We start from the raw sequence: 11,592 nt of genomic DNA, 5'->3' as shown, positions 1-11,592 counted from the left end.
ACCTTTAAAATTTTTTTACCTGGTTATTTCTTGGGGCTTCTGGGGACTACCTGATTTGGGTGTAAAATTCTAACAGTTAAGGTTCTTTCTCTTCAGTTTTCTGTTTGAAATTCAAGGCCCCTACAGCCACCTAAGAAAGGCTGCTGGCACTGACACCAGGGGTTTCCTGAAAAACCAAGGCAGTGTACCACACAGACTCTGCTGACTTCTAAATATGTAACAACGTGTGTGTGTGTGTGTGTGTGTGTGTGTGTTAGTCGCTCAGTTGTGTCCAACTCTTTACGACCCTGTGGATTGTAGCCCACCAGGCTCCTATATCCATGGAATTCTCCAGGCAAGAATAATGGAGTGGGTGGCCATTTCCTTCTCTAGGGGATCTTCCCAACCCAGGGATTGAACCCAGGTCTCCTGCCCTGCAGGCAGATTCTTTACAATCTGAGACACTAGGGAAGTCCAAAACAACATGTCCCACAGCTAAAAGCATGCTTCAGGACCTGAATCACTGCTGAGGCTTCTGTCTACATTATCTCCACATCCTTAAAGTGCCTTTAATTAAATTCTTTGATACATGAGTTTATATAATTAGTCACAGAAGGAAAAATTCAGAGTAAGAGAATTTTACTGACCTCACTAAACAGCTTAGAGCAAAAACCATGAAAGATCTTTTAAAACCATAAATGAGTAAATTTGACAACTACCACTTGTAAACACTTGTAAAAGAATGCAATATTCAAAATTTTGTCAATTAATTTATAGTGCTGTATTTTAGACATTCTAATTCAATGTTAGAAATTTGGATTATATAAATTTAAAAAAAAAGTCTGTATAATATGCATAACTTTAAATTTCAGAATTGTTATTTTATAAAAATGCATATTTCAATATATCCATGTTTGTCATAATTGTATTCCCTCCTACTTACTCAGGGCTAGTATAGCAAATGTCATCAATAATATTTGCTAAATGAATTTTAAAAACATATATTTTAATGGGTGGATGAATAGATAAAGAATCATCCGGACCATGGAAGCTTCATTGCTCAGAGGCTAAAATTCCAAAATTAATTCATAGAATTCATATAATGTGGAGCAAGAGACCCAGCTCATTAACTGCTGCTGTCTTTTTATGCCTGTGCCTTAATCAATAATTTAAAAATTTTTTGCTAACAAATAATTCATGTTATGGTGATACTGTTTTTTAAGGAACTGGATATTCTTATAATTCTTGGTTTTCTTAAGACTCTTTGGCAATATTTTCCTATGAATACATAAGCACTGGCTCTATAAAACTCTCTGAGAATAAATTGGTTATTTTAATTTGAAAGATGCCAGATTCACTTAAATAATTAATGAAGGTCCACAGAGCTTCATCTTCTCCCTTATAATAAAAAAGTACAGGTAATTATTAAAACTACAATACAAAATAAAAAGTTATACAAAAAAACTCAGCATATTAAAATGTGTGTGTGTGTGTGTGTGCGTGCATGTGTGCGTGCGTCCTCTCAGTTGCATCCAACTCTGCGACCCCATGGACTGTAGCCCACCAAGCTCCTCTGTCCGTGTAATTTTTTAGGCAAGTATTCTGGAGGGAGTTGCCATTTCCTACTCCAGGGGATCTTCCTGACCCAGGAATCAAACCCTCATCTCCTGTGTCTCCTGCACTGGCAGGTGGATTCTCTGCCACTGTGCCACATGGGAAGCCCCTATATTAATAATAAACAAAACATGAGAAGGGTAATGCTGAGTAGAACCCAAAGAGGGGCTTATACATATGGACCAATGTCATTTTCCCTGATCATATTGTTTTCCAAAATTTTTTACTGTGGTGAAATACACAAAATATAAAATTTACTATCTTAGCCATTTTTAAGTGTAAAGTGCATGGATACTAAGTACATTCATATAGTTGTGCAACCATCACCACCATCCATCTCCAAAACTCATTTCATCTTGTAAAACTGAAACTCTGTACCCATTAAATAATAACTCCACATTCCATCTCCCCCATACACCCCCTGGCAACTACCATTCTACTTTCTGTAAGTGGAATCACGCACTATTTGTCTTTTGGTGGCTGCTTTACTTCAGTTTGCATAATGTCCCTAAGTTTCTTCCATGTTGTACCACATGTCAGAATTTCCTTCCTGTTTGAGGCTCAATAATATTCCGTTGTATGTATATGTCACATTTTGCTTATCCACTTGTCTGTTGATGGACACTTGGGATGATTATATGTTTTAGCTATTATGAATAATGCTGCTATGAACATGAATGTACAAATATCTCTTTGAGACTGCTTTCAACTTTCTCTGCATATGCCCAGAAGTAGAATTGCTACATCATATGGTAATTTTATTTTTAATTTTTGAGGAACCATCATACTGTTTTCCATAGCAGCTGTGACATTTTACATTCTGAACAATAGTATACAAAGGTTCCAATTTTCCCACATCTTCACCAACACTTGTTAGTTTGTCTTTTGTTTTAATAGTAGCCATTTTAATGCATGTGAAGTGGTATCTCACTGCAGTTTTGATTTGTACTTCTTTAATTGGTGATGTTGAGCTCTGATTATATTTTTAAGTTACATAGATAAAAAGCCTTTTTCCTTAACCTTAACAATTCTAAGGAATAGAGCTAAATAAAATGAAAATTCCAAAATTGTCAGTGCAAAGAGTCGGACACAACTGAGCAACTTTCACTTTAAACCCAATAAATGTATCTTTCAAAGATGAGTATAAATTTGAAGGAAATAACTTAATGAAATGCAAGTCCGTTTATAGCTTTTCAACATGGCAATTAAACTCTTTATTGAGTTTGTTTCATTCACTCATTCAGCAAATACGAACTGAGGGTCTTATTTGTGTTTCACGGTGCTAGTTTCTGGGAATGTATAAATCAAACCCCAGGGTTCTTGGTCTCTAGGAACCTATCACCAGTTTAGGGGGCATTATCTTTCTTTATCCAAGGATAGGTCAAAATAGAGAAGTGCCATGTAGCCCTTCTGAGAAGTCAGAGAGAAGCAGTTCAAGTTGTGTTTTCTAGCGTAATGACTAGAAAATGTTGTGTAAGTTGAGTTTCCTCATCAGAAAAACAGGGATAATTATTCTGACTCAAGAGTTTTGTGTATTAACCACAGGGGCAGTATAAAATGGTTAAGCAGGTGTAGACGTCTCCTTAACAACTTTCACAGCCTTTTATTGGCACCTATATAGCTAAGGTTCAAGAACATCTTGCTCTAGCCCAAAAAAATGGGGGCTCTCATTAATTTTGAGATTTTCACAATAATATTTCTCTTTAATAGCCATTGAAAACAGTCAATACATGGAAGAAAACTCTGCTGTCATTACTAGTGAGTTATATAAAATAAAAAACGCCTGGAAAATATAGACCCGACAAAGGTAAAACTGTTCACTGAGACTTGTACTTTATAACTGTAACATTCAACATATTTATATCTTCCCTGAAGAGACAAAATGGATCCCAGGACCTCCTATCTCAACTGTAATATTATTCAACGTATTAATTCATTTAAAAAAGGAACATCTGCCTTAATGGAGAAAACGTGCTGGTCACAAGAATTTGGACCATGCTTATCCTGGACAATATGTTCTCATTGCCACTTCATTGGCTAGTTGGATTCCTAGGTGGTTTACTGACAGATAAGAAACACTGGTTGTATGAATCAGGGCAGCCTCCTTTTTACACTAATTATTTGTCATAAAATTGTAAAGTAATCAGTTGTTTTTTCTGGTACGCTACAGCAGTCTCACGCTCCTGATGATGGAACTGGCTTTTTCCTTTGTAATATTAAAAAGAAAAAAAGTTCTGAGACATTTAAACTCAAAGCTTAATTCTGGATACTGACATTAGGATGACTGGACACAAGGAAGGAATTAAAGCAGTCTTAGGAAGTGCCTCTCCCATCCCCATCCCCCCAACAAGGGCATTCTAACTCCATAAGCACTAACTCTATGCACTTGGAAGCAATCCACTTATTTTCTAAAACTTAAACATTTCTACAGATCTGATTCTGCACTTTTAAAGAAGTTTTGTTACAGTATTTTGTCAAGATGTTTTATTTTTCCAAATACTGATTTGGAATTTTTTTCTCATCTAAACAATAGCTAAGTCTAGGAAAAAAGATTTAAATTATTTAATTTTAATTTAAATCATTTTAATAAATTTAAATGATTTAAATTTGAATTTTTGTGTTTTCAAATTTTGATGCAATATCTTTATAAATTAGCCTATACTATCTTAAGACTGTGATGTAGCATCAAAAATAAAAAGACCAGATGGGAATATTTACTGATGCTTTCTTTAAGGTATAAAAAAATGTGAAAAAAGTCAGGTAGAAAAACTATGCTGAAACGTATCTGCTACTTTTTTTAGTAAAACTGTAGTAGATATTCATTACGATTTTTTTCGCTTGAAGCATATTTTGTCTTTAAGTTATTTTGGTGTATAAAGATAGGGTACTTTCATATGTGTACATTTTTTTCCTCAATAACACTATGGCTACATTGCTCATCTTAATATCTATCTCTGGATTGGAATGCTTCTTCTTGAAGTATTTTTTTCTTATTTTTAAGTTTCATATTCTACAGTAGAATTTGCTTGCTTCTCTAGACTGCTGCCAGGAATCTAAATATAATAGTAAAACTTTATTGAAAAGAGGAAAATTTGAAAATTGGAATCCTGTGCTTTAGTTCTGAGAAAATATTTTTGTACCTATGTGCTTTGGGGACTTGACATTAGTCATTTGGCTGACCCCAGGAAAGGATGTGAATGGAATCTTCTTAAATAAGATCATTTTCACTGTTAAATTGTAATGTATTCTTTGTGTAAAACTGATTATTAAAAATATCCATCTATTCTGATTATTTTTGCCTCTATAAGGAAGCATATATATATTTTTTACTTTATCAATTCCTGTACCTATTTGTTAACATTTCCTTAAATGCATTTTCTCCAGATGTTTAAAGTAAAAAAGCCCTTGTTATTTTTTCCATTGTCACTCTTTACTACTTTCCATAGGCAGCATATTGTGCATGCCAAGGACTGGAGGAAATAACAGACGTGTGAGCCCCAAATTATAGGCACAAAAATAACTTTCACAAAATAGGTTTTAAATGACACCACTTTCCAAAAAGTCAGCTCTAATTGACTCAAGCCTAGAAAGCAGTAACTTTAGGGAACATCAGATCCACATCCACTAAACCCAGAAAGAGTTCCACAGTGTGACATTAGCTGAATGATGACATTGCCAGCTTGCTGCCAGCACATTCCAGGAGGCGGGCTGGGTATTTTGATACCAGTCTCCTCGACAGTACTGGTCTGACATTGCTGAGATGCTGTTTTATTTATACGAGCAACTCCTAATAAAGCCAGCTCCATTGTTCGCCAGCAACAGGTAAAAGAAAAGAGGCAGAGAGAATTTGAGAAATAAGGGGGGAAACTCCTTTAGGCTTTTCTTTGCATGCAGACAGAATCCTCACCCTGGCTTACTGACTGGAGCAGCCCCGGGTTCCTGCTGTTCACAGAATGTTACAGATGGCTGCCTGGGCAGGAAGCCCTCCCCCTTCCGTAACGGGGCTCCGGGGAATGCTGGGGGCCAGCAACTAGCCCTCTCCTTCCCTTCCAAACATCTTCTCTAAACCCCTACTGAGTAAAAAAAAAAGAGAGAGATGAGAGAAAGAGCAAGAGACGAGAGAGTAGAGGGGGAAAAAGAGAACAAACCCAAAACGAATGCATGTCACTGGAAACGTTTCTGTTAGTCGGTTTTTTAGTGGAATCTTGAATTATTAACCTCTTCACTTCCGATTGGAATAGCGATTTTTAACTTTAAAGGCATCTCTTTAATGTCCTGAATCAGTTCCACCAGCTGACTGAAGTACTCTATCATTTGGGTTGAATTATAAAGGCACTTTTGATTTATGCAATTTCAAGTAAGCGAAAGCAGGTTTGAATTCTGAAATAATTAAAAGTATTTTAGCACCTCAAATATTGTATTAATATTGTACTCTGGTTCAAAAGCCCGTTTTGAAAGTTTTGCTTTTCCCATCTTTTGGTGCAGTTGTTTTTTTTTTTTTTAAGTATAAATTTTAAAAGTACCCTGACTTTTTTTGGACCTATTGAACATGGAATTAATTTCATAATCATAGTCTTTCATATATATATGGTTTTAAGGTAATATTATTATCATAATCTTACCTTTGTATGTATTTTAAGACACACAATATTTACATGCTTAGGCAAGGTGCTTGTTAAGATAACTTATATTTTGGACTTTGCAAAATTAGGAAATTCACCTAATGCATATCTCTGAAAAGAAGAAACATAAACCAAATAATTTGTGTTAAAACATAAAATGCAGTGTTATTTCTAACTTCATAATCACCGTCATAGTAGAAACAAAATATGTCACAGGAAGAATATACCTACTTTGAAACATTTATAATACACTTATTTGATTCAAAAATAACCTTTAGGAGAGGAAAAGTAACTTTCCTCTACCCTTCCAGGTTCTCAGCTGAGGCATGCCTTGTAAGAACATCAGAATAACAGGAGAAAAACAAAAGTATATCAGCATGTATTCTTCCTGTACACACTAAAAAGTCTCAAGACTCAACTTAGTAACTCCCCAAAATGACTCATCTCCTTAAATACCGTCTCCAGCTAAAGACAAAATAAGATGTTGGGAGGTAGGGAGTCAGTTTTGAAAGATTATCAAGCAAAGCACAGTAAATAAGGATAAGGTCGTTATAGAGATTTAGGTCCTTGCCCTCTCCTTAGATAATAGTTTCTAGAGATATAGTCATCTTCCTCTTCCTAGTAATTGGAAGGACCCACGTTTCCCCACATAGCAGGTGGATTCTTCATCAGCTGAGCCATGAGGGAAGCCAAATTGGAAGGATACACCCTTACAAATGAAGATTTCCCTTATAAATGTAAATATCTCTTACAAAAGTAGTAACTTCTATTCATTTTTCAGGGTTTTTTCTAGGTCTGCTGTTTCTTTAAAAAGATCACCTAAAATAATCCTTATCCCAGAGAGACATATTTTCGGGTAGCAAATTCTACTTCCCTTCAAAAATTACAGAGTAACTAAATTCTATTATATCAGCAATAAAATGGTTGGGCATTTCATCATATCAAGAATAAAATATTCTAACCAACTCTAGTTATACTCCATAAAAACACAGAAAGAGCTTAAAGAAAGGAAACTATTGAAAATTAAATTAAAGAATGTAACAGAAGAGTTAAAAAAAAAAGAACCGCAACTTCATAGTAAGCATATCCAGATATTCTGCAACTGGATTACATCTAGTCATTGATTATTAATAATTCTTCAGATAGCTGAGTGCCTTCTGAGTTTCAAGTGCCATGCTGAATATTACGGATTCAGTAATAAGTAAAACATACTATTTGCCCTCAAGAAACTGATAGTCCTTATGATTATGCAACTGAAGTGACAGATTCAAGGCATTAGATCTGATAAACAGAGTCCCTGAAGAACTATGGGCAGAGATTCACAACATTGTACAGGCGGCAGTGGCCAAAACCATCCCAAAGAAATGCAAGAACGTAAAATAGTTGTCAGCCAAGAAAATGAGAGACATGAAAGGCAAAGATATACCCAATTGAATGAAGAGTTCCAAAGAATACCATGTAGAGACAAGAAAGCCTTCTTAAGTGAACAATGCAAAGAATTAGAGGAAAAAATAGAATGGGAAAGATTTAGAGATCTCTTCAAGAAAATTAGAGATATCAACAGAACATTTCATGCAAAGATGGGCTCAATAAAGGACAGAAAAAGTATAGACCTAAGAGAAGCAAAAGAGCTTAAGAAGAGCAGTCCAGGTTCAATGAATGAGGCAGGGTGCTCAGGGCTGGTGCACTGGGATGACCCTGAGGGATTGGATGGGGAAGGAGGTGGGAGACAGGGTCAGGATGGAGAACACATGTACTCCCATGGCTGATTCATGTGAATGCATGGCAAAAACCACAATATTGTAAAGTAATTAACCTCCAATTAAAAAAAAAGAGATAGCAAAAAAAAAAAAATACAAAAAAAGATCTTAGTGACCCCAATAACCACGATTGTGTTGCCACTCACCTGGAGCCAGACATCCTCGAGTGTGAAGTCAAGTGGGTCTTAGGAAGCATTACTACAAACAAAGCTAGCGGAGGTGATGGAATTCCAGCTGAGTTATTTCAAATCCTAAAAGATGATGTTGTGAAAGTGCTGCACTCAATATGCCAGCAAATTTGGAAAACTCAGCAGTGGCCACAGGACTGGAAAAGGTCAGTTTTCATTCCAATCCCAAAAAGGGCAATGCCAAAGAATGTTCAAACAACCATACAGTTGTGCTCATTTCACAGGCTAGCAAGGTAATCCTCAAAATCCTTCAAGCCAAGCTACAACAGAACTTCCAGATGTACAAGCTGGATTTAGAAAAGGAAGAGGAACCAGAGATCAAATTGCCAACATCCATTGGATCATTGGAAAAGCAAGGGAATTCCAGAAAAACATCTACTTCTGCATCATTGACTACATTAAAGTCTTTGACTGTGTAGATCACAACAAACTGTGGAAAATTCTTCAAGAGATGAGAATACAGACCACCTGACCTGCCTCCTGAGAAACCTGCATGCATGTCAAGAAGCAACAGTTAGAATTGGACATGGAACTATAGACTGGCTACAAATTGGGAAAGGAGTACATCAAGGCTGTATACTGTCATCCTGCTCATTTAACTTATATGCAGAGTACATCATGCAAAATGCCAGGTTGGATGAAACACAAGCTGGAACCAAGATTGCTGGGAGAAACATCAACAACCTCAGATATGCAGATGACACCATGCTTATGACAGAAAATAAAGAGGAACTAAAGAACCTCTTGATGAGGTGAAAGAAAAGAGTGAAATAGTTGGCTTAAAATTCAAAAGACTAAGATCATGGCATCTGATCCTATCACTTCATGGCAAGTAGGTGTGGAAACAGTGGCAGATTTTATTTTCTTGGGCTCCAAATTCCTGCAGATGGGGACTGTAGCCATGAATTAAAGGATGCCTGCTCCTTGGAAGAAAAGCTATGACAAACCTAGACAGTGTATTAAAAAGCAAAGTCAACACTTTGCTGATGAAGGTCCATATAATCAAAGCTATGGTTTTTACAGTAGTCATGTATGGATGTTGAGACCTGGACCATACAGAAGGCTAAGCACCAAAGAACTGATGATTTTGAACTGTGGTGCTAGAAAAGACTCTTCAGAGTCCCTTGGACAGCAAAGAGATCAAACCAATCAATCCTAAAAGAAATCAACTGTGAATAATCATTGGAAGGATTGATGCTGAGGCTGAAGCTCCAATACTTTGTCCACCTGATGCAACAAGCTGACTCACTGGAAAAGATCCTGATGCTGGGAAAGATTGAAGGCAAAAGGAGAAGGGGACAGCAGAGGATGAGATGATTAGAGTGCATCACTGAATAAATGGACATGAATTTGAGCAAACTTCATGAGATAGTGAAGGACAGGGAAGCCTGGCATGCTGCAGTCCATGGAGTCACAAAAGTCGGACACGATTTAGTGAGTGAACAACAACAAAAAATCGATGGTCTTGTGGAGGTAATGACAGCATGGGTTTCCATCACCTTCTATTTTTAAAGCCCTTTAATCTAAACACTTAGTAAAGCAAAATAAAGATAACTCAATTCAGCCACTTCTCAGTTGAACAGGCCCCGAGTCACTATACCTGATCATTTTGATTGGTCACTGCATCTATTCTGGTTAGTCCCCAAGTTGTACAATTTATTTAATAGTGTAATAGCATGTCTGTTTAGACACAATAGATATTTGAATCATTTGAGCTTCCTTCAAACAACTTTTAAATATTTGCATTTAGCTTACATAAATGCTATAACTTGCTAAGCACAAACATAAACAAAACCATAAAGGGAAATCTATTCAGTTTTGAGAAATATTTTTTCTTTGAGAAAAAGGAAATGTAAGTAGAAAGCCTCAATTACTTTTGCTTTAGCTTTGAATACTGTTGTGTGAGGAAGTGATACTTGGAGCTATAATAGTCTTGGAAGTAAGGAAAAGTCAATGGCAGAAGTGCTGACCAGAACCCTGCAAACTTGAGCTACTCAGTTACCCACTTGGGATGGACGACCTTTCAGTGTTCAGTCGACTTACGTTGTGAAAAACTGTTACTTGCATTCAGCAGCATCTGAACTGAAATGCTATATTTAGAGCAAGTGGGTTGATTCTTGCTTCCCAGGAATAAAAACGGAATAGCTATACTTATATTACAATTTTGTGCTATGTATTTAATTCATGCTGGTTTCCCAATCATAAAACTTCTTGGGAGGCATATTAAACTCAATAAAACCTAGATTTCTAGAATTAAGCATTATTTCCTGGATAAATGGCCATCTTCCACACATTCTTGGAGTTCAGAAGTTTATCTGACTTTGAGCGTTAACTTCAGGTGACTCTCAGCTTTCTGATTTCAGAGTCAGTGTGGTGTACAGCCATATCTTACAATTTGATTGACCACATCATAAAACACTCAACAGACATTGAGGCCAACACAGTCAAGTGAGAACCCACGCCAAAAGCTAAAATTTACATCTCTGTGTGTAATTGTCATTGACTCTGAGTATGTATTTGAGAGATTAGAAATTAGAGCAAATTAGAGTCTACTGGTATCAGCTCAGTGGCTGTATCATAAGCATTTTCACATCACGTATTTCAAAACTTGGCCAAATAGAAGGTCCATTCTGCTTTCATAGCACCGTTTGTCATCTAGGCTATAGACTTCCTTTTCCATGGTACAGTCACTTCCAGTTCACATCCAGACAATGATATAAGAGAACACATATATTTGGGGAATCTGAACAATTGATATCAAGTAGTTCATTGCTAAAAAATTATTGGGGCTGAAGGTTGTTAAAGATGCACTGGTTTCCTAAACATAGAAGAAAACTCCACAGATAGATATTCTTAGTAAAAAAAAGAAACAAAAAAAGAGCTCTGTGGGTGTATGAATGTTTTCACAGGATATCTGAACAGAAAGAATCATAATAAAGACACATGAAAGTAGAAAAAGAACCTATCATGCTTAAGCATAATAGATAAAACATGAAGTGTGCTTCAAGGGAAAAAATGAAGTCACACTGGAAATGCCTTAAATGTCTGCATGTGTAATGATTCAGCAAAGCCCAACACGCTAATGATGGCCATCGTCGAATGCCGCCGTGCTGCAAAGCAGAGCCATTCCTTTATGTTGCCCCATCCAAGTCCATTAAGAAATAATGGTTCTAAGATGAAAGTCTTGTTAGGGTTTCAATGAAAATGTTTGGCACACCATGATGAAAAGTCAACAATCTGCTTTTAACGAGAGACACTGGAAAAACGTTGGTTAACATACCACTGAAAATATTAATTCTCCTTAATGGCAGGATGCAACATAGCTTTTTATAGTTTTTGATCCATGTCATAAATTTGGCTATGACAAAGGGGATATTCCGGCTTTAACTCACTGGCAAGAACATAAGCTATTTTCCAGCCCTAAGAGGT

The sequence above is a fragment of the Giraffa tippelskirchi genome, chromosome 10 (genome assembly GCF_054371585.1).
Source record: "Giraffa tippelskirchi isolate mGirTip1 chromosome 10, T2T-mGirTip1v1.2.pri, whole genome shotgun sequence".
NCBI lineage: Eukaryota > Metazoa > Chordata > Mammalia > Artiodactyla > Giraffidae > Giraffa > Giraffa tippelskirchi.
The sequence above is the reverse complement of the archived record's forward strand: the minus strand, read 5'-3'. Positions refer to the sequence as shown.